This window comes from Sceloporus occidentalis, unplaced genomic scaffold (assembly GCF_023333645.1).
Source record: "Sceloporus occidentalis isolate IW3139 unplaced genomic scaffold, rSceOcc1.0.p SCAF_2, whole genome shotgun sequence".
NCBI classification, from domain to species: domain Eukaryota; kingdom Metazoa; phylum Chordata; class Lepidosauria; order Squamata; family Phrynosomatidae; genus Sceloporus; species Sceloporus occidentalis.
In genome coordinates, this window is record NW_028316982.1 from 212,342,938 (window position 1) to 212,368,040 (window position 25,103).

The 25,103-nt window shown below is 40.0% G+C and overlaps 1 long non-coding RNA gene across 1 annotated transcript in view; it reads right to left on the bottom strand.

Annotated features, from left to right (window-relative positions):
* The window catches only part of LOC149319669 (uncharacterized), a 154,714-nt gene that overhangs the window by 64,756 nt on the left and 64,855 nt on the right, over positions 1–25,103 (bottom strand). Inside the window, exon 2 of the long non-coding RNA XR_016279889.1 lies at positions 10,342–10,407. This is a non-coding gene — a long non-coding RNA (uncharacterized LOC149319669). The remainder of the gene's footprint in view (positions 1–10,341; positions 10,408–25,103) is intronic.

Below are 25,103 nucleotides of genomic sequence, written 5' to 3' on the forward strand. Positions count from 1 at the left end.
AGAGAGGACTCCAATCTCATTGTTCCCAATGGCAGCACAGCTGTGTATATGCGCTGCCATTGGGGACAGCACAGGCTTGCCATCTGCAGATACTCAAATCCGTGGATGGCAAGTCAACAGATACCTATAGATAAATAGGTACCACTTTGGTGCACAGCATTCTTTGGTGCACAGTGATGGTTTTCTTAGCAAGGTTTGTTCAGTAAGAGTTTGCCTTTACCTTCATTTGAGGCTGAAAGAGTGTGACTTGTCCAAGGTAACACAATGGATTTCTGCAGCTGAGAGGAGATTTGAACCCTGGACTACAACACTCAAACTATTAAACAATGCTGGTTCTCCACTCAGTGTGATAGTACTCATCATATAGACAATTAGAAAGATTAGGTTCAATACTAGCCTTAAACAAAATGCACAATCTGTATCCGATACATGATACACTTACGGAGTTAAAATGGTGTTGCACTAAGAAAGAGAGGGTTGTTCTTTAACGTTTTGTAAACGTCTCGTGAATATATATGATTATGCACAAAAACAGGCATGAATAAATATTCAACCTAATGGAATGTCTTAATGACAGAAAGCATTTTGATGCTCAATAGAAACAATCTATAAATGGTTACAATAATAAATGATACTGGCTAAGTGCTTTTTTACTTTAATAATATGATCAGTATAGCTCATTAATTAAATGCTTTGCCTTCGGCTATGAAGAAAATGTGTACATTTTATTACTATTTATTATTTTTATAGCACGTTTCAGGATGAAGTGTTCTATATACATAAGTGTTATGTGCCTAGAAACATTTCAGTAAGAGAAGGGAAATCAGCATTACTACTCTAATATTAGATATGAGGAAGTTTATGCCTGTTCACCAGTGTTGATGATAGATTGCCTAGACTGCTCAGGAAAGCCCAGTTAGAACCAGGCATATGGCATCCATATTTCATCTTTTTAGCTACTAAAATGGTGAAAAGGTCTGGAAACCATGTTCTATAAGGAGCATCTTAGGAAACCGGGTATGTTTAGCCTGGAGAAGAGAGGATTAAGGGGTTACATGACAGCCATGTTGAAATATTTGCAGGGTTGTCATATTGAGGATGGAGCAAGTTTGTTTCCTGCTGCTCCAGAGAGTAGGACCTGGAACAATGGATGCAAACTACAGGAAAAGAGATTCTACCTAAGCATTAGGAGGAACTTCCTGGTAGTAAGAGCTGTTTGAGTTATAAGTTAAAATATAACATGTTAAAAATACAAACCATTAGAATTTATATAGCACAACATTAAAAACCCAGTCCATATCAGCTTAAAAGGCATGACTGCACAAAAACGTCTTTACCTGGCATCAGAAAGACAGCAGGGGTCAGTTGTTTATCAGTTTACCAAGAAGTGAATCTTACTTAAAATATGCTGCCTTGAAGTGAGTATCCTTCTTTGGAGGTTTTTAAACAAGAGGTTGGATGACCATCTGTTGGGATTGCTTTGACTGTATCTTGCATGTCAGAATGGGGTTGGACTTGATGTCCCATGAGGTCTCTTCCAACTATAATTCTATGATTCTATACTGTTAGATTATTTTATAATGTTTCATAATACCTGTAAACATATTTTTTTAAAAAAATATTATATACCTAAAAGGCTAAAGATTTACAATTGTTTAAAAGATAGGATGCTATGGTGTGTGTGTGTGTGTGTGTGTGATTTAAATCAAAACACACCCATCTGTGCCCTCTGGAGAAAAAGAGAAAATAAAATAAAATTATTTTCAAAACCTTGTATTATGTTAGTCAGTACTTCATGTTGTTGCTGTTGTGTGCCTTCATGTCAATTGAAAATGACATTTCAATTTATGGTAACTTGGGGGTTTTCCTGTCAAGATTTATTCCGGGGTGTGTGTGTGTTTGCTTTTGACTTCCTCTGAGGCTGGGAAAGTATGACAGGTCCTAAGTCACCCAGAGGTTTTCCATGATTGAGCAGGGATTCAAACCTTGGTTTCTCAGAGTCCTAGTCCACCATTCAAACCATAACACTTATACTATAAGTACTCAACTGGAACTTATAATTGCTATACAATGTTTGTTATAAAAATCAAAACATATGTAGGTTTCAAAGTTGTCCCTTGCCATCAACCAGTTAAGCTCAGTCCTTTTCTCGGGAAAGGATATAATATAATTAAAGATACAGTATTCATTTTTTTTAAGTATAGTTGTTTCAGGAGGGCTGCAAAATCAGCTCTCTTGCCATTTCAAACCTCTACAAAAATTTCAGATGTCCCAAGAGCTTCTCGTTCATGCATTTTCACCACATACAGAGTATGAGCTTGTATCAACAAGAAGATCATTTCTGTTTAATTGACAAGACAGCTGTATCCTTCTATAAAATAGACATATTGGTAGATAATATAGCCAATCAGAATTTGAATCCAGCCCTGATAAACATCTTCTCAAAGGGCAGAAAGGAGAGGTAATCAAACAAGATGTAAGCAGCCAGACATCTTTTGTTCCTTGATAAATATTTGCCTTTGTCTTTTGTGATAGCCTTGGCTGCCTTCATTTTACCCCCAGAAAGAGCCTGTTGTTTCTGCAGAGAAAACATTTAATTAAGATCATTGCCAATTTTTCAGCTCTTGTGGGCAAAGTTGGGGAGGGGGGAATGAAGACAGGAATGAAGAGGGAAAGGATCCAGCCCCTTTGGGTTTTAAACAGGGAAGAACAAATGTTATGCAGGCTCTAAAACAAGGACACATGAGGCCCCCCTGCTGGTAAGTGACAGGAAATAAGTTATCTCTGGCAGATCCAAAACTACAAGGATATAGGAAGAGGAGAAAAGCAACCAACCAACAGAATCACTACTGCTGGGGGAAGAATGAACATTTCTTGTTATCTGCCATCAAAACAGCTTCAACTAATTCTGACCCTATGAATGAGATCTCCATGAGCACCAGGCACCAACAACCCTATTCAGGTCTTTTAAACTCAAGGCCATTGGTTTGTCATTGAATCCATCACTCTTTTATGAGCTCTTCCTTTTTTCATGCTGCTTTCCACTTTTGCAAGCACTATTGTTTTTCACTTCAAATATTATGGGTTGGTGGGTTATTGTTGCAAAGAGGGAGGAAGCAGAGGATGGGTGACATGTAAATGAAAATTATGAAGTATTTAGCAAAAGTACTTGCATTCAGCTATTTTATTTTCCTTTTGCTAACCCATTGTTGAATGATCCAGAATGTTACACTGATTCAAGACATTGTGTTTCTCCAAGAGGTTGAGTCAAGGGCTGCCCTTGGGACTCTGCAACACCACAGTAGCCCCAGTCTTACAAGTGTTGCTGTGATGTCTAAAGGCAGCCACCAGTTGAGCTTGCATATCCAAGTGGAATGGCCTACCTATTTTTGTCCTACCTCTAAACCTAATTAAATTTAATATAACTTCCAAGCATAGCCATGTAACAAGAGTAAATTACGTCAGGCCTTTGTGAATACTAATGAAATAAGGCAGATGAAATAAATAATTCTTTCATATGCATGATACACAAGAAGAGCACATTTCCAAAGTCACCCAGTGCATGTTTGCAAATGCTGTAGGGCAGGGGTAGGCAACCTTTTTGAGCCGGGGGCCGGGTTGCTGTCCCTCAGACAACTGGGGGGCCAAAGCCAAAAAATAAATAATTAAATAATTTTTAAAAAATTTAAATAAAAAAGTAAAAAATAAAAAATAATTCCTACATACACTGCACACATCATATTTTGAAGTAAAAAACAAAATCGGTTTCAGGTATCTTGCACCAACTATACTTCTCAGAACTGTGTACTTGGTCAAGGTACTTTGGTTTTTCTTCACTGCGCATGAGTTTGGCCATGCCTCAGAAGCTGGCTGATATCAATATCACCATCACCATCACCATCACCATCACCATCATCATCATTGTTAAAGCAGATCTTTTAGCATTAAAAGCACCGAAAACACAGAAATGCACTTTGGAAAGTCACACTGTCTTGCCTTCAGAAAGAATGAGTGCATGCCTCAGAAACTGACTGATATCATCAACATCATCATCATCACCACTATTATTGTTAAAACAAAGCAGACCTGTACAAATGGAATGGAAATCCTCCTCCTCCTCTTCCTGCTACTCTTCTTCTTCTTCCTCCTCCTCCTCCTCCTCTTCCTCCTCCTGCTACTCATCCTCCCACTTCCTCCTCCTCCTCCTCTTCCTGCTACTCTTCCTCCCTCTTCCTCCTCCTGCTACTCTTCCTCTTCATCCTCCTCCCTTAGGGTTGCCATATCCCGCCGGGGGGCGGGACAATCCCGGTTTGGGCGGTGCCATCCCGGTCCTGGTCCGGTTTGCTGCCCAAACCGGGACGGCCCCACCCACCGCGGCCACCTCAGCCCCCACGGCAGCTCCAAGGCCTTGCTGAGGCCTGGGAAGGCTCTCCGCGGTTGGAGCTCCAGCCGCGGAGATGGTCCCTCCCGGGCCCCAGCGAGGCCTTGGAGGCAGCTCCGTGGTCAGAGCTCTGGCCGCGGGGTCCTCAAGGCCTCCGCGAGGCCAAGGAGGAGGAGGAGGCCGCTTCCCACCGCGGCGATCGCCGCTATGAGGGGCGGCCCCCGCCTCCCTCCCAGCCTGGGAGCCAGGCCCAGGCTTCCTGCTAAGCCGGGGAGGAAGCGGAGACTGCTCTCATCGCAGCGATCGCCGCGATGGGAGCTGGCCTCTGCCTCCTTCCCAGCCTGGGAGCCAGGCCCAGGCTTCCTCCCAAGCCGGGGAGGAAGCAGAGACAGCTCTCATCGCGGCGATCGCCGCGATGGGAGCTGGCCTCTGCCTCCTTCCCGGCCTGGGAGCCAGGCCCAGGCTTCCTCCCAAGCCGGGGAGGAAGCGGAGACTGCTCTCATCGCGGCGATCGCCGCGATGGGAGCCAGCCTCTTCCTTCTTCCCGGCCTGGGAGCCAGGCCCAGGCTTCCTCCCAAGCCGGGAGGAGGACGAGGCTGCTTGGCACCGCGGTGATCGCCGCGATTCCAAGCGGCCCCCGTTCCTCCTCCCGGCTTGGGAGCCGGCCTAGGCGTCCTCCGAAGCCGGGAGGAGGAGGAGGAGGACAGGGTTTGAAAATGTAGGACTTTTTTTTAAAATTTCCTAGCCAGGAAATTTAAAAAAAAGTCCTACATTTTCAAACCTGGTCCTACATTTGTCCCGGTTTGGAGGTCCTCCATTATGGCAACCCTATCCTCCCTCCCTCCCTCCCTCCCTCCCTCCCTCCTCTTCCTCATTCTCCTCCTCCTCCTTCGCTGGCCCCTGCACCCTCGCCAGGCCTGGGCCGGCCCACATGGGAACTAGAGGAGGAGCTCCTCCTCTTGAGGCTGGCTGGCCAATGGGGGCAGACTGGAGCTCCAACCGCCCGCCCCCTGTCAGCAGCCATTGGCCAGCCAGCTCCAGGAGGAGAAACTCCTCCTATTTAGCCCTGCGCGAGGCCCTGCAGGCGCGCACAGGGCAAGAGGAGGCTGCCGGCCCGCACAAAGGCAGCACAGCGCAAACACAGCTCAGCGCAGCGCAAAGGCATCCCGGCGAAGGGAGCCTCCGCCGCTGCCGCCATCGCCATTGCCGCGCCTGCCTCTGTGCCTTCCTCCTCCAACTCCTCAGCCATGGAGGCCATCTGTGGCCCGCCCTCCTTGGCGCCCTCCCCACCGCCGCCGCAGTACCGCCTGGTGTCGGTGGCACTCGGCGGCAAGACCGGGCTGGGACTGGTCCCAAGGCCTCGCCGGGCTGGATCCGGCCCATGTTGCCGACCCCTGCTGTAGGGTTTATATTAGTGAATCATCAAACCTATAGTGAGACTCAGTTAGGGTGATTCCATCATCTTGAAGACTAACAATTCATCTGGATTAAAAATTTTTTTAAACAATGGCTCTCTTTAGCTTTCTCATTCACATTAGCACAGAAAGGGTGGGAAATAATCAGAAGTACAGTGCGCCCACGTTATACACGGGCGCGCCATACACAACTTTCAGCATATGCTGGAAGCCTGCCCCAGAAGAAGCCTCTGTGTGCCCAGAAGTAGTAATGGGGTGCACCGCGGGCACAAGCCCATTACTTCTAATGGGTCTCCAGCATACACATTTTTTTCCTTACCCAGGGGGTCTAGAATGGATCCCCCGCATAAAGAAAGGGCACACTGTATTTCTGAATATATGTAAAAATAACCAAGTGTGTAGTTCCCCCAGAAATGCATTTAGTATGTGGTGCCCAGAGCCCTTACGTTTATAAACATGAGATAATGTATTCCATATAACATTTTGCTCAAATACAGACACAAAAGTGACTCTACCATCAGCTTAAAAAGACAAAGGGAAGGAATGTGGCAGCATCTTGAAATCTAAATGGTTTTTTATTTTAGCATGAGCTTTCATGCATATAAACGTTCTGAATCCTATTACATTCTATCCACTTCTACAAATGTATAAATATGCTTGGTTTAATATAACTCTGTACTACATTTGAAGAAGTGGGTTTATATCCAGGAAAGCTCATGATAAAATAATTCATCTTGAAGGTGCTGTCACATTCCTTTCCCCTCCTCTTATTCTTCCTTTTATGCTGCAAGACACTAAAATGAAAACTATCCATGGGCTTGATTACTTTTGACAATTCCAGCTACCAATGTAATAAATGGGATTTATGTAAATAGTGTCTTACCATTTAATGACTCTACTATATTTGAAATTATCAGTAGGATTTAGCCCATGGCTTTTTAAAAAAGTAAGTAAGTAATAGTTGTATTACCAGCAATGAATATTGTCTAAGTGATGATGATGAAATAGGAAAAGGGCATACAGGATTCACCCCAAATTCCTAAGATCCCACTTCCTAATAATAATAATAATAATAATAATAATTTGTTTTATTTATATACCGCTATTCCAAAGATCATAGCGGTGAACAGCAAGTAAGCTAATTAGCAAGTAAGCTAATTTGCCCCCAACGGTCTGGGTACTCATTTTAGCGACCTCTGAGGGATGCAAGCCTGAGTCGAGCTTGGGCCCTTTTGCTGGTCTTGAACTCGCAACCTTGTGGTTTTGAGTGAATGGCTGCAGTACAGGCATTTAACCACTGCGCCACCAGTGTTTTACAACACCCTGTTAAATTATACCAAATTATGTTTCATGTATCAATTAAGAAGCATATAAATAATTTAAAAATCACTATGGGCACATTCTAAACTCCTTAAAAAATGGAATGTGTATGCTATGATATATTCAGCCACTAAATCATGATCGATTTTAGAGAGGAAAAGATAGCTATTGGTATGTTGATAAAGAAATCTCTTTGTCTACTGTATGACACACAAGATTCAAGATTCAATCTTACTTTAATTATGTATGTTTCAGAAAACAATAGTAAGAGTATAGAATAATTTCCTTCTTACAACTTGTATAAATTGCACAACAAAGGAAGCAATAAACAAACCCAGAGTGCAGTGGGATTAATCCAAGATTATCTCAATTGATCTACCCAACAAGTGGAGGAAAACCAAACTCCCTTAAGAGCACTCAGTGTGATAATGAATAGCAAAGAATGACTTGACTTTAGTATTAGCCTAAGGCTGACAATAAGAATTTTATTACTTCAAATGTTGGACACAAATGCAAAAGGATACATGCTGAAGCCTCTTGACACTTGAGAGGTACTTCCTGCAGCCTTATCTTTGCCTCAACAGAACCGCTGTTATAAACAAAGATGAACGTGAAGCTTTGCCTTAGAAAGCCATAAGAATTCCTTGGGATTCTCAGTGGAAACTTGAATATCTTTTAAAATAGGTTTTGTTTTCATATCTCACAGAAAAGTAAAAACAAAGTGTGACTTGCAAATAAGTTGACTTTTTAATTGAGGTGTAATTTGAAACATTTCATCTATCCTTCAGACCACATAGGAACACTCCACTGGCATATTTACTCAACAGAATTATGATGTTATTATTCCACTTCAACAGTCATGACACTTCAACTGTCATTAACGAAAGATCCTGTTAATTAAAAAAGTCTTTTTTGAGGCTTCCCCACTAACGCTTCTGCGACAGAAGGAAAGCGGGAAGTCTCTGTCACAGAAGCATGACAAATGATCCCACCTCTGGCGCTTCTGAAACATTTGGGCAGCATTTGCATAGTGGTAAGTGCCCTGTGATAAACTCCCTATGGTTCCACCCTATTGTTCTATGGTTCGACCCTATGGGATCCTGAGATTTGCATTTTCGGGCAGGGCATTTAGGATTCTCAGTCAGGGCTCTCACCAAACTACAAGTCCCTGGATTCCATATGATGGAACCATGACAGTTAAGGTGGCATAACAACAGTATAATTTTATAGTGCATGTGGGTTTGCAAGAACATTTATTACTCATAATTAAGGAAAACAAACTGCAAATGTTCACAAATATTCACAAGCTGTGCAGGAAAGTGGGGTGGAGGCCTCATTTCATCATGAGACAGATCTCCCCTATTCAAGCCATGAGCTGGCTCTGGTTACAGTAAAATATTTAATTGCATAAATATGAAAACATTTTCTAAATAATAATAAAAAGATGTCAGTATCATATTGAGTCAAGAACAGAAAAGTAGGAAGATATCTAAAACAAATCCTTCAGAACCTAGTGGCATTTAAGTTCAAGATGTATAAAGTTCTATTACATTTGCTGAAGCTCCATGTACCCTTGCTTTAAATGCAGTTAGGAAATCTACAACTATCTATTTATATCTCTATCTATATATCTGCCATATTTACTCAATTATAATTCGGTCTCATGTACATGTTGAGGGCAGGTTTTGGGGCCAAAATTATGAATTTTTATTTGTAGGTAAGTTGAGGGTAGAATTTAAGGGCATGTAACAAAGGATGCATAGGAGGCAGCCAGGCTGGGAAGAGGCTTGGGGGGGGGGGAGTGCTTACTCTTCCCTCTTCTTCCCACCCCGGCTTCCCCCTCAGGAGACAGCCAGTCTGGGAAGAGACTCGGGGTGAATGCTCACCCTTCCTCCTCTTTCCTAACCCAGCCATACTTTCATTAGGCAACTGGGCTGGGAAGAAGCTCAGGGGTGAATGCTCGCCCTTCCTTTATCTTCCCAGCCCAGCTACTCCCTCAGGAGACTGCCAGGCTGGGAACAGGCTCAAGCGGTAAATGCCCACCTTTCTGCCATCTTCCCAGCCCAGATGTCTCCTTGGGAGGCAACTGGACTGGGAAGAGGTTCAGGGAGGCAAATGATTGCCCTTCCTCCATTTTCTCATCCCAGCTGTGCCCTCAGGAGGCAACCGGGCTTGGAAGAAGCTTGAGGGATCAATGTTCATCCTCTTTCTCTTCCCAGACCAGCTGGGAAGAGCTGCCTTGGGAGACTGCCAGGCTGGGAAGAGGCTTGGGGAGTGAATGCTTGCCCTTCCTCCATCTTCCCAGCCCAGCTGTCCCCTCAGGAGACAACTAGGCTGGGAAGAGACTTGGGGGATGAGCCTTTCACTATATCAACCCATGTATAAGTCAACTCAGGGTTTTTGGGTCAATTTTTGATAAAAAATTTCAACTTATACATGAATGTATAGGGATGCAGTGGCTTAGTGGTTAAGATGCTAATTCTGAGAATTGTAAGATCGGTTGGCAGTTCGAGGCCCAAGAACTGCATGATGGGATGAGCTCCCATCCCTAGTCTCAACTTCTGCCAACCTAGCTGTTCAAAAGCATGTATAAGTGCAATTAGATAAATAGGTACCATTTCAGTGGGACGGGAACAGTGTTCAGTGCAGTCATGCTGGCCACATGACCACTAAAGTCATCTTTGGACAATTCTGGCTTTTCAGCTTAGGAACCGAGATGAGTACCGTCCCCTACAGTTGGTTATGACTAGACATTCATGTCAAGGGATTACATTTGGCTTTTTACCTATACACATGTATATACTGTAAATCCTTCTAAGGAGGGAGCCTGCCAAATTCTAGCTGCAAAAGGTTTCTGAAAGGGATACATAAACTCTGTGGTTTTGTTTGTTTGCTTGCTTGAATTACAACATTGGTGAAAGGAAATGTTCATGAATACTTGGGTTCAGATCCCTGCTCATGTGGCCTTGTTGACACCGAGCAAGTAACTTTCTCTCCTGTTCTAACCTACCTCACTGTTAATGTGATATTCTACAATATCCTCATATAAAGCCCCTTGCAGGAAGGGCTGTATAGGCATAGAAGCAATGAATAAATAAATACTCCAGATAAGGAACTTTGAATTTTTCTATCTATCTCATGTGAAACTGCTGGACAATAAACACAAGGGTTGCAAACATGTCTTGAATGACAGAGTAATAACAGAGTGGTGTCAAAACAACTTACTTTTTGTCCTGTAAATCTGATGGTTAATTTTATGTTGCCAGCTACCTGGTGAAAATCTCTGAAGACCTAGAAAATGAAGGTAATAAAAAGGGGGTTCAAAATCCACGCACATGTTGAAGCATCATTCAAATGCCACAACCAGTAATTTTATTGGAGTTTTATTTGGATACTATTTTCAAGAGTGGTTTAAATATGTGAGGGATTATTTCCATAGAAATATCAGAGAGAGTATTCCTGTAAAAGCCAACATACTTCAGGACATTAAATGTTAAGTCCTTCATTTACGTATATGCCATGCCTGGGATTCATAAGCATCCTCCCTGTCCTCATTCTCAAACCTGACCTAATCATCTGTGTAAAGAGTAATTCATTCATTACTCTATTCTGTTTTGGGGGCTGCCTTCTGAATAAAGATTGTCCACAATAAACACGTATTATTTTTGTGCTCCAACTTTATATAATCAGCTGATAATTTTACAGTTATTACACAATTATTCTCATTTAACCTTTAAAAAATCTTTCTTCTGGCACAAAACCAAAATGAAGACCTCATAAGCCCTCACAAATAAACAAACCTGAAGTATAATTTACAGAAATAAAAAAATAGCAGGGCAAACAGCTATATCCTTAATTATAAATTTGGAATATGAAATAAACTGATGGGAGTATTATTTGGAATATGATTTATATATGATGTTTTATTCTGTGTGATTATAATTATATTATGACTGCTGGAATTCAAACTTGAGGTTATTATTAGAGTAAATGTTTATGTAGTGTGTATTGCCATAAGACACTTGCCTTGCTACAATTTGAAAAGGACTGGAAGAGGAGGAAGAATTCCCATCAATGCTATGTTTGCTGAAGTTTATGAAGTTGTAATCCAATAACATTTAGCAGACCACAGGAACCTTGTTGCTGGACAATCATGGACTATACATTTTCAATGGTTCCTGTTGGCATCATGAGAATGAACTGCTGCCATCTTGGTGCTAATAGCAGCTTTGGAGAAATGACTTCTGTCACAACTTGCTATCTGAACCCTAATCTATGCACCTTGATCACTCCCCTGACCCAGTTCTGTTTATTCCTACTTACTTAATATTGCTATAGTTGACACATTTAACAAGATCAAAATCAAAGATCTATGGTAAGAAGCAACAGTCTGTTCAATATCTGATACTGGTGGCAAGCCATGCAAGGAATATTTCCATGCTTGTTAAGTTCTGGACATCTGATTGGACATGGCTGGAAACAACATGGTGGGCTGCAGGATATATTGGTTTGATCCAGTAATGTTCTTCTTTTGATTATTACATTGCTTCTTTAAAAGTTTGTACAAATACTGTCATATAGTATAACACCTAAAGAACTGTCTATTTCCAATATTTTTAACTTCCATGTGTCATACTTCTTAAGACCATTGGGTCCATTTTTTGTTTTGAGTGTGCAATTTTTTAAAAAAAATCTGTAGAAAAGTGGGTAAAGACATAAAAATTTAGACTGTTATGAGAACAAATTTAATATATTGTTTTAAAAAGAAATCCAGTCTTGTTTGAAAATAGCTGAACTCAGCAGATAAAAATTCTAAATTCTTTGGGAGGATGGGACATAAACAAATGAGGGGAAGTCATCTTTCCCCCCTGAGCATTACATTACAATGTCCCAACATAGACAAGGGCCTTTTATGGACCTATTTTGAGTGTATACATGGTGAAAGCAATAAATAATAGGTCTGTTCGTCTCCACTAGAAAGTGTCTTTTAACTGTAAATGAAGACTCTACATAGACTGGATTGGGGCCGCAGCATATTCACAGCACAAAAAGGAGCCGCAAATATAGAAAGGGTGCCTTTGCCTATGCGGCGGCACCTTCTACTGCTTCTTTTGGCTCTGTCTCATTTGGACCAAAGGAGAACTATGATGCCACTCACCATGAAGTTGGGCACATGGTGTGATGGTGGCATCAGGGCAGTGTCAGGGCATGCATCGTGTGGTCTGTATAGCCTCTGTGTTTTGTTTTGTTTTAAAGCTGTCCTCAGATCACCTTATTTTCTCCCAGATCAGCAGAATTTGTAAAATTCAGATATTTGGGGAATTTGAACAGGTAAGGATACTCTAGTATACAGATCCCTTGGAAAACAGGTCAGAAGAGGCAAACACCAAGTTCGTTGGACATCCTGATACTGTTGTCATACACCACTAAGATATTCCCAGGCATTTATCCCTGAAAACCAGATCATGTCTGATTCATCACACAAAGATACTGTGAGCTTCATAGGCTGGGAGGTGGGTGGGAGGAAATGTTGGTAGACTAGACATGAAGCCACACAGACTTTAAATTGTATTAGCTTGATCTACAAATCTCTCCAATTATAGCACTCAGTGAAATAAAACGTACCTAACCATTTTCCCAAAATTAAAACAAAATCAAGTCTTAGAAGACATGCAGAAATCAAAATAAACAATGTTATTCATGATCATTTGTTTTTAAAGGATCTCTGAAAACAAAATGCTTGGTTTGTTTGTTTTGGTTCACACTCAACGGGAAATTTGGCAGAGTGGACATATGAAAACCCAGAGAGGAAGAAAAATCAAAGGTGGGAAAACATTTCTGTGTGCAATGGAAATTTTTATTCAGAACCAACACCTCTGCTTGCATTGTGCAGGGCTGGCCAGTTTTTCTTTTCTTTTTTAATGACCCTTACAGGATGTTAACAACAACACATAGCATTAATGATTTATATCCACAAAAGGTCATTAAGGGTGCCTCTTTGATTCTTCATTTTACTTATCCTGTCAATAAAGTGCTTTGTTAAACTCTTGCACCCGTCTCACCAGGAAAAAAGAAGGGGAAGAAAAAACATGAGAGCTAACAAAATGGGGCTGGAAAGGGGGAGATTATCCATATACTAAAGCAAATGTAATATGGTAAAACTAACTATAGTTTCCTTGCAACTAATATACAGCATTTTATCAACATGCAGAAATATACTTTTGTGCAATTAAATCACTGCATGTTTTTGACAGTGGCTTCTCTCTTGGAATCCCCCCCATAATGGAAATTATAGAGGCCATCCATTGTAAATCTCACTCTACTTCTTGACCTAACAAAGATAATTAAAGTGGTCCATAGAAGGAAAAAGGTAAGGCCATAAACACAGCAGACAAGGCAAGTAATAGCCTTACAGACAAGGCAAGTAATTAAAGTAGTTAATTTCCGAAACATAAAAAGCAAGTCCATAAACTTGTTGGCAATTCAAAACTGTTCTTAAGAACCATCCTTTTCTGAAAGCAAATATCAGTAGACATTGAGGCAGTGGCTAGGCATCAGAATCCCAATAGATGCTACATGACACATCTATGAATCAGTCTGCTATTGCTCTGAATGAGAAGAAAGAAGGTTCATCCAAAGAAAGACAGGAGACCCATATTCCTATAACCTTTATAGTTAAGTAGATAATTAAGGAGGCAGAGAAGCAGACAATCAAGCTTAAGTACATTTACATTTTCAAATGTGTACACCCATTTTACCATATAAAAATTATAGCAAAAATACATGCCACCTATTAGTTAAGTAATAAGTATAATGATGAAACTATTACAGAGAACATCAAGTGTCAGAGGAAGAACGCAATTTATACAGTAATTGTATGCTTCTCTGCTAATGATCTGCATTATGTCACATTTTTGTACATTTAAAACACAAAACTATGATAAGGCAGAATTAAGCCCCACTGAATTCAGTGTGGTTCACTCATTAAGTAAATAGTACAAGAGTACAGCCTCAGTAGATCCAGTGATAGTTGTTCCCTCTAGAATACATTTACAGTGGGTTAGTTCACATGCAACATTTCTAGATGTTCGTATCATGGTATGAAGGTGATTCCCTCTTTTTTTCTCCTTGGGGCATGTCTATTTCACTTTTTACATGTGTGTTTTGCTTCTTCTTCTGAGTTAACTGATCTTTTATAACATTCTTTTACTTACTAAAAGGCAGATCCATCGCATAGACAATAGATTTTTTGATACATATGGCTCAGTAGAAGAAAGCTGCTCAAATAAATATTTCAGCTGAGTAATTCTGAACTGAACAAAGTGGTAAAGATATGAATCCAAGATAGCAATAGATTCAGATAACAATTTTGATTAAAATGTTATTTTTGCAAGAGATATGAATGTATAAATTACTTAGGGAGGGGGGGGGGAGAGAAGAATGCCTTGATATTACTGATGATAAATTACTTTCAACTATATAAAGTCAGATGAGGGGAAAGAAGAAACTGATTAACTAAGCCTGATATTAATTGATGGAAAATCAATAGTTGAACATAATAATTCATATAACTGGAAGGCCATCTGTTTCAAGAACTGGGGTTTAGTGCTGGTGAAACAGATTGCCCTTCCACTAATTAAATCTTTTGTTAGATTTCTGGGGAAACCAACACTATACCTGAAAATACTATAAACAGGCACAATACACACAAATAACACACAAAAAGGAGAATACAAAACAGGATTTATTTATTTTAAAAAAGCCTTTCTATTCAACAACTCCTTCCAATGCAGCTTTTTTAAAGACACAGGGGGAAAAACCTGAAGTGGCTAACCAGTACAGCACAAGAAAGAACATTTCTGAACAAGGCCCAATTCAGTCTTCATTGGCTCCTTGCAGAGTTGGGTTACATCAATATTTATGTTAAATTAGAGTTGACCAGGTTTCATCCAGTTTCTTGGTTAGCCACCCAGTGCCCATCTGAACAGATTCCATGCATCCCTTTAAACACATACACACACATGTATGATTCTATGTGTCACCATTGTACAGGTGGAGCCATGAGACACAATGTGCAATTTTCCGCCAACTGTTTTATAAGAAACAAGTCTGCCCTCCCTGACTTTGAGAGTGTTCAGTCAAAGTCGCTCACCTACAAGTGCCTTTAGTGGTGTATCCTCTCTCAGTTCCAGTTTCCAGTCTCTTAGCTTGATGTCACAATTCTAGTGGAAAGCTTAGGAAACTGGCAATTATGGTTATGGACTGTCATATAGCAAAGAGTTGTGTCAATTGTGCAACGCAAAGGTTCATGATCATAGCAGATAAGGCATTCAACTCAAAGCTGACTGGAATAGCACACATTTTCGTTATGACTCCCTTCCTCCAAGCCTGTATATGTGAGTTTGGCTAGCCCATAGGTTCTAACTTGAGCTGTAGTAGTGGTGGTAGTAGTAGCAGCAGCAGCAGCAATATTAGAAATTGTAATTATTTCTACCACAGTGTCCTAACCAATGTGCATATAAACGTAAAGGTAAAGGTAGTCCTTTGACATGAATATCTAATCGTAACTGACTGTAGCGGTGCTCATCTCTGTTTCTAAGCCAAAGAGGCAGCGTAATAAAATAAAATAAAACTTTTATTTTTATCCCGCTTTTCTCTGACAAGACAATCAAAGCAGCTCACAATACATTAAAATATCCACATTGCCCCCCCCCCCCACTTAAAACAGGATTAAACATGATACAATTAAAATTGGAGATTAAAATATCTATTAATAACACAACAAAAATATAATGAGGACAGAGTGGTGGGCTAATACATGATGTGAGGGGGTGATCATTCTGTGGCCAGACACTTTTATTCAGGAAAGGCTTGATGGAAGAGATCCATCTTGACAGCTTTTTGATGGATCTCATCCGTCAGGCCGTTCCATAGTCTGGGAGCAATTGCAGAGAAGGCCCTCTGGGAGGCAGCAGTTAGTCTGGTTTTTAGAGGCTGCAGTAGATTCCTCCCAGATGACCTGAGTGTGAGGGGTGGATTATATGGGAATAAGCGATCCCTCAAATAGGTTGGACTCAAGCCATGTAGGGCTTTAAAGGTTATAACCAACACCTTGTACTGTGCCTGGAAACTAATAGGCAGCCAGTGAAGAGATTTTAGGACAGGTGTTACTTGGTCACTCCTAGTTTTTCTGGCAACCAGCCTGGCTGCCATATTTTGCACTAATTGAAGTTTCCAGACTAGGCACAAGGGTAGCCCCATGTAGAGCGCATTACAGAAATTGAGTCGTGAAGTTACCAGTGAATGTACAACAGTTTCTAGTCCCTTTACTTCACTTGGTTCATCATGTGAAGCGACGGATCTAGGAGCACCCCCAGACTGCGAACACAGTCCTTTGTGGAGAGCATGATCCCATCCAGGACTGGAGGTTGCAACCCAATACCTGGTTTGGGGACCCCTACTGTAAGTACCTCCATTTTGTTTGGATTCAGCTTGAGTTTGTTTTTCCTCTTGAGCCATTGCATCCCATAATGAGCATGTAGAACTATTGAAATAACAACACATAGAATTAATATCTGAGAGAAGGAGGCTACAATGGTATCACACATGTTCAGCCTGCTTCTTTCACAGTATGGCACATGCCACTTCTGATCATGTGCTTTCAAATAAGTCTAGACTATTCTAAATTTTGTTGCAACATATTGTGGCAACCTGTCTTGATGTCTTCAAACTATTTCACAAGGAGTTGTGCTACTCATCACATACGGTTTTCTGAAAACCTGGCTCAAGGGTGAAATAGAACCTGACAAGTTCTAGAACAAATCTACATAAAGCCCATAATGAAAGAGTCACTAGATGTTAAGAATACCCAGCTGTATATTTACAATACAACAACATTTCCCTAACTAGTTACCACAATTAATAGAGTTTCCAAACATGAATGCTGGTATTGACTGTAGAGTAAAAATTGCATGTGTCTGGTTTGTCCTGTTGTTTTCTGAAGGCTTTAAGCTCAAAACTCAAGAAAAAATCCCTATTTTGCATTCCCAAATCATACATTCACAGACAATGCTGAGAAATCCCAAGAAAACTCCAGGGTGAAATTTGTGTGTCATGCTGGACTCTCTTGTGAGGCATATAGCCTTAAAAATATTTATAATTGTGTTTCAACAAAGTTTATTATGCTTCACTGATTTCTCCAAACATGTTTCTACTGCCATGTAAAGGCCAAGAAATTAACACTCTCACTTTCTGTATACACACAAACACATACACACAAAGGTTGTTTCCTATTTACAAGAAAAGAAACATGCTTCCCCACTGTATATATATTCCACAGCAAGCTGCAAACAAATTGCTTCAAATATGGAAGCTACTCTTCAAGAAACCTCATTATGTAGATCAGCTTGCATAGATCCTTGAATCATCCCTAAAAGAAATTATATTTTAACTCCATACTCATACTACTTATGTTCCTTTCTTTTGAAATACAATGTCTATCATAACAGAATGGCAATGAAAGAGTCTCTGGCTCACAAGCTCTAGAGCCATGATGGGCAGACAGATATAGTTGATTTAACTAAACTTTGTTACTTAGCTTTATTACTCAGACAAGGAGGATTGCTAGCTGATTGCCAATGCTCGTAGCCCATTTAGGATGCCAAAGGGTTGGTTTCTATGAACTACCTGTATACCTGTAGATACAGGTATATAAGTAGATGAAAAAACATAGAATACTAAATGGATCCTTAAATACTCTTGGGCCTCTAGGAGAGTAAATGAAAAGATGGGGAAGCAAGCAACAGTATTACAGTACTTGATCCACATTTCAAGGTTAAGCATTTCTGTATGTGTTGTTTGCCTTCAAGTCATTTCTACCTTATGGTGACTGCAAGGCAATTTATCACAGGATTTTCTTAGGAAGTTTCTTTAGAAGGGGTTTGCGAGAGACTGTGACTTGCCTGAGATATTTATGGATTTTATTTTCATGGGTTGCTATATTTGCTGCCACCTCTACAGCTGCCCTATATGTGATGTAAAAAAATTCATCTAATGCAGTTCTATGGTCAACTTTGGTGGAAACTGACTACAGAACCATGTTGGAAAACCTAAAAATGCCTAGATAGAACACTTCTTTAGGCATCTCAAGGTTGTCCATTGTGACTCTAAGTTGATCATAGAATTATGGTGGAAGGCCTAAAAATGTCTACAGGTGTTCTCAAGGTTAAAAAAACAACAGTGAGCCTATATTTGTGTTTTTTCCACTATTCCAAGGATCCTGCACCCCTAAGCCTTGTGAAAGTTTAGCAGCAACTGTGCTCATATTTACTTATCTATTTTTCTTGTGGTTGGGATCACAGTGGCACTCTCAGTGGCTTTCTGATGCCAAAATCTACACTGATAAGAAAACAACTGGAAGTCTCTGGAGATGAGAAAATAACATTGTCATCATTAGCATTATTTGTACCACTCTAAGCAACATAAACATTTGCTTTACATGTTCCTGCTTTCCCCATTAATCTTCGTAATTCACCCACAAGGTAGTTGTAATTGAGAGTTAGTGACTGTGGTCAAAGATTATTTGAAAATGAGAGATTTAAAATTGAGTCTCCCCTTGCAAGTCAAACATTTTAGACATTAAATTAAACTGGTTTTCTCTCAGATTGGTGCATACTACATATATGGTACCAAAGCTGAAATAGTGGTAGAAAGATAACACATATATTTAATTTACTAATTAAATTAGCATGTTATGCAACCTAGACACCCCGAGTTGAGATACTAGAATATTGCAATTCTAGACACTAGAATATTGAGATACTAGAATACTGCAAGGCGGCTGGAGACTCCACCCACTTGAAAACTCCACTAGAAATCATTTTTGCTGTAGGAATGGAAAGAACCCTAGGAACTTATCAGTTGGGCAAATAATCCAGTTTACCTCTCCCGGCTTCACTTCTGGATCTGGGATGTCCCCTGATGTTTTCATACCTAAATCTCAACTGACCTAGGTGTAATGCCACCACCTGGATGCATCCTGGGTTGAAGTCTTGCTCAGCCAGCACTCTGAAGTCGGGGGAGTTTCCGACTTCAAAAAGTGGCCAGCTGAGAAAGGCTTTGACCTAGGATGCATCTGGGTGGCAGCATCCCACCTAGATCTGCAGCAGTTTAGGTATGATAACATCTGGGGGCATCCCAGATCCAATTCAAGCTGGAAGAGGTCAACTGGCTTATTTGCCCAAGCGATAAGCTCCCTTGTCTGACTCCAACACAGAATTCCAATACAAGAATTCCAATTCCAATACAAAGAATTCCAGTCACAAGGAAAATGACTTATAAAAACAAATTGTGAATTATTATTATAGTAGAGAAGGTTGGCTAACAGTAATGTACTTTTAATATACAAAAATAACCATGTGGCCTATGAGTCAAAATAAACAAAAAGAGAGAGAGAGAGAGAGAGAGAGAGAGAGAGAGATGCCTAATCCAGTCTGCATCTACCTTTTTTAACTGAATGTAGTTTTCTAATATTTCAGTATCTTTTTAAAAAAAATGTTGTTGGTATTCAAAAATGAACCCATCCAAAAGAAAATAATCTTTTATACAGACAACTCCTTGTAATTTATAAAGGACAGCAGGGAATCTGGAATTTGAAAAACTATCTTCTTTCTAGATCTCAGAAGCAGAACACAAGTTCATTAAAGGTCATATAAACTTGTTAAAGACATGAAATTACCCACCTATTGGAAGAGAAAGGTAAAGCCAATGTGTTTTCCCCTTTGGTGTTATCTGGTTATCTAGAAACATCTAATGTGTTGCAGTCCTTGATATTGCTGGAGACACAAAGATGCATTTGTCTTGAACCACATAGCAATACAGTCGGCCCTTCTTATACACTGATTTTTTATACACGAATTCAAGCATACACGGTTTGAAAATATTCCAAAAAAGTATAAATTTACCTTGATTTTCCATTTTTTATAAGGGACACCATTTTGCTATGTCATTATATTTAATGGGACTTGAACATACACGGATTTTGTTATACACGGGGGATCTTGGAACCAAACCCCAGCGTATAACAAGGGTCCACTGTATATCGGGTACTTGGCTGCCTCCTCATTTTTGCATACTGTGATTTAGAGCCATGATTATTCAACAGGTCCCAGGTTTCACAGAACATTCTGCTCTCATTTGCTTGATTACAGCAGAATTCTACTTCAGGCTTCTATATTCAACAGAGGACATCTGCAACGTGGATATAGAACACACCGGGATGTTTGAGATACCATTGTCCCCACCTTGATACTTCACACATTCTTCCCAATTCAGGAACAGGTTTGCTGATTTTCAGATCCACTACCTCAGTTCTGTGAACATGAACTGTAATTTCTCTCCTAGAATAGAATAGAAGGGATTCTTAATTTTCAAACTCAAAATATGTTTGAGTAAATGCGCTGCTCCTGTAATATTGTTGTATTCAATTCTTTTCCTATTTATGCTGACCATAAGGCAACTCCATCATGTGGTGTTCTTGGCAAGATTTGTTCACAGTGGGTTTGGCTTTACCCTTCTCTGAAATGAAGAAAATGTGATTTGGTCCCAGGATCAACTAGTGGCTTTCCATGCCTGAGTGGGCATTTGAATCCTGGTCTCCTAGAGTCATAGTCCAGTGCTGAAATCACTGGAACACATTGGCTCACTTCTGTAACTATACTCTTTACTTTGATAAAAAAATAAATTCCCTACATGAGGTCAGCCTTTGTTTTGAATATTTCCATTGCTACCTTCAGTAATTTTCATATCATAGGTAAGTAAACAAGAGCTATGCTCTCTAGTAGGCAGCCTATACCCCAAATCAGATCTACTAAGACACTACACTAGCAAAAGCCACTTCTTCCTCTCATTTTAGGGGCATCTATGTCAGTTCCTGCTGGCGTCCTACACCCAACCCCTGGGTTTATTAACACCTTCATTTAACCAGATGTGCAGCATTAAAACATTATCTTTACATGCAACCATCTGTATGTCATCAATTAATAAAGCAGGTGGTCTTGGAATTTGAAGGCCACTGGGGATAGCATTTGAATTTTTAAAAAAGAGTGATTCTTGAAGAAGTGATATAGCCGAATCTACCCAAGCAACATGAGGTAAATAAAGTTGATACTAGGTTACAAAAATTCTACACCTCTACCGAAAGAAGGCAGAACTCCAGTCATTTTAATAGAAACAACAAATAGAGAGGCTTGTGACAGTCTTTTAAAGTAAAAAAAAAAAAAATACACTGAATCTGAGTTTATGAAGAAAATATCCAAACTGACATTCAGAATAATGCTGAATGTAAATTCCAGGTAACTGTTCTTGATATTAAAAAGTTACTCAATTTTTAAAGTACTTAAGCCCAGTTTATTCCAACACAGTGCTTTGACTTTGGGCCCAAACAGATAGGCCAAAATAAAGCTACTTTGGGTCACTTTGGAGGTTTACTATTTAAATGATGCATGAATCCTAAGAGGCCAAAAGCTGTGCCAGTCCTAAGGACTGGGGCACAGCTTTGGCGCACCTTCTGGCCTGTTAAGATGCAAATATCATTTAAATAGCAAACCTCCAAAGTGACCCAAAGCAGCTTTATTTTGGCCTGTTTGTTTCTAACATCCAAACCGCTAAATAAAATTCCCCTAGTGACTTTAGAAAGACTGAAATTTAAATTCCAACTCATCGACAATAGTCAGCATTAACTTGGGTCATTCAGGTTCTCTCTTGCTTAGGACTTTATCACACTAACTCTGGTGCCCGACTTACCTCTTCTGAATTTGAGCCAAATTTGGACATTATGTTGATTTTATTGCATGGACGTTTCCCTCAAAACAGCTTCCCATTGCCAGTGTTGAATTTAGGTGGCCATTTTTTTTCCAATTCAAAAGCTTCCAATTTGGAAAAAAAATGGCCACCAAAGCAACTTACGGGGTCCAGAGGCAACAGGAAGCCATTTTGAGGGAAAAGTCTGTGCGATCAAATCAGCGTAACTTCCAAATTTGACTCAAGTTCAGAAGTGTAAATCGGGCACATGTGTGACAAAGCCCTTAATCCGACTTACCTCACAGGATGCTGGTAAAATAAAATATGAAGGGCAGAAACCTCCAAGCAGCAACAGGTCCTACCATGTCTAACCCTTGTTAGTGTTACATGAGGCCTCTGGGAACTGAAATTCAGAACACCTGGAGGGTGAAATACTCCCACTCCTGTGTTAGATAATGTTTCAACCCAAACCCTCTGGCCACTTGTGCTGCTACAGTAGAATTTGGCCAGCTGCTAAGAGATTGAGATTCATTTGCAGGATTAGAAAGAACTGTTTTACATGCAGACTCTGCCAATGATGGATATCAAGATTTGGGGGATCTAATTTGCTACATTGCATAGACAAAGCCCATGCACATATGTGCAGAGGCTTCTTTGCTAAGGGTAGAAAGAACATCCAGAAGGAATGAATGTACCACTTAGGTTTTCTTTCACTAGGAGTGCTGCTCTATGGTGAAATTTAATTTTTCATAAAGTGAATGCCCATACCTTTAAATGCTACAGGAAAATCTCTTTTACATTCCAAATGTTTTCTCTCACACATATGAAGACCAGAATTTTAGCCAAGATGAACACTGTGATTCTCACAATTGTGTAGCAGGACTTCCTGAAACTGCATAAGAGAAAACATCCTACTTTAGCATTTCTCAGAGTTTGTAGTTATTATAAATAATGTAAAAACTAGCACCTATTAGTATCATGTATTCATCCACCTGATGCTCCACAATATAGTAGATAAGATGTGGTATCTGTAAACACAATTTCAGGAAAAGATGCCCTGTTTTGCAATCTAATAATGAAACTGTCTGGACAAGTAGATATAAACAATTGACATAGAAGATAACTGAAGCTGGGTTACTCAGACAAATGAATGTTAAAGTACAGCACCTATAATTGGATATAGAGGACAAGGTAAATATTTTCTTCAGCATTGTCCTTCAGCTACAAACTAGTTCTGCCCATCCACTTATTTCCTGACACTAATGGCTTAAAAATATATGTGTGGCTGAAATCTGAATTATTACAGTTGACTATTCTGGTTTTGAAATCCCTTTGCTGCCCGGAAATTGGATGTTGATACCATGCTGCCCGGGTAGTATATAATTCTTTGAATTCAACAGAAAATTAAGGTACTCAGGCAGAGCCACAGTCAGTCCAGTAATACTGTTGTCTTGTCAGATGAGAAGTAACATAATTGAAACAGTGTACATTTTTTTCAAAGTAGTGTTAGATGATAACATTCCAAAAAAGTAAACAGGTTCCTGATGACCAAAGTGAGTTTCAGATCCAACAGCACTTGGGAGCCCTGCAAGACTTAAGTATCTATTGCTTTTTCTTCCCTGTTTCCTTAAAATCTAGAAGGGTAGAGCCCTGAGTTACTGAAGTTACAAAGACTGATGCTGTTTCAAAAACTGCATGGAGAATATCTAGCTGTGAGTTAACTTCTGTGAGACCCAAGTTCGTATCCCTTTCTCTAGTCCATTTTCACAGGGCCTGGGTTTGTGTAACCATGATTTGACACTAGTGGCCCCAATATCCTAAAGGCAACAGATTGTGTCTGGTCTTTAGAGGTAAACAGGATTAGCCCTAGATAGTGCTTGGATGGAAGACTTCCAATAAATTCCAGGTATTGTAGATTATCATAGGAAGGAACTGGTAAAACCATCTCTGAGTATTCCTTATCTAAGAAAACCCTATGAAATTCATGGGGTGGCCCCATGAACAACTTGAAGGCATACACATCCGAACAAACACAGCTGATAGCTGTTATTTCATACCATCCAACATTTCACAGATGAAAGATAGCAAAAACTATTAATAAGGAAGAACGGTCGAACTAGAAGAATTTCCTATTGCCTGGGCCTTCTGGGAAGGGCAGGATTCCTATGCTCTTCCCTGATGCTAAGCTAACTATATGCAAAGCTACTTTTGTACTTTGAATTCATTTTTCACCAACTGAATTAAGCCAAGGCCAAAGTGGAGAAACAGGAAGAGGGGAGAGAAACTGGAACATCTAAAAAACAGACAGAAAAGTGAGATGACAGAGGATTAATAGGGACTGTCACTACCAAGTTGGAAGTTGGAAGGATATGCTAGTAAAGGTGCCCAAATATTGTAATGGTGTAATCTTCTTTAAGGAGGTGTGGGTTAGGCAACATCTTTGTATTGTTTATTAGTGTGAACTATTTAGCCTATATATATATATATATATATATATATATATATATATATATATGAGAGAGACTAAATAAATATTGGCCTGTAATACTTATTGATTTATCTCTAAATGCTGCATTTGATTACGTGATTTTCTTCTTCTTCTTCTTCTGTTTTTGCTGTAAACTGTACTGAATGTTACCAGAGGAAAGAAACATTTAAATAAACTAGTGGTGGTGACGGGGCTTTTCCAGGGTGTTTTGAAATAAAGAGCTTTGGAGTTATTGTATGGTAATTCAAATCACAAGGAGTCTAAATACCTTAGAGGCATCAGATTCTGTCTGATTTTAGAATTTAAGTAGTGTCAGCCCTGGTTAGTACTTGGATGGGAAACTGCCAACAAATAACAGGTGCTGTTGAAAACACATACATACACACAGTATACAATTCAAACTGTAACCTGGTAAGTATTATTGTCTCCATGATGAGGCTGAGAGAATATGACTGATCTAAAGTCATCTCAAGAGTTTATTGCAGAGGAGAGTTTTGGACTTTCTGATCTGCAGCTCAGTCACTTTCTAATGGCTATCACAAATGTTCAACAAATGTTTTTTTTTCTTCCGAAAACCAAGCTAGATGATATGGGAATGGTGTGAAGCATATTACACAAGTGTATTTAAAAAAAATAGCACTGGGAGTTCAATCTGGATTGAAATTTAACCCTTTCCTTTTCCCAACCTGATGAAATCTTG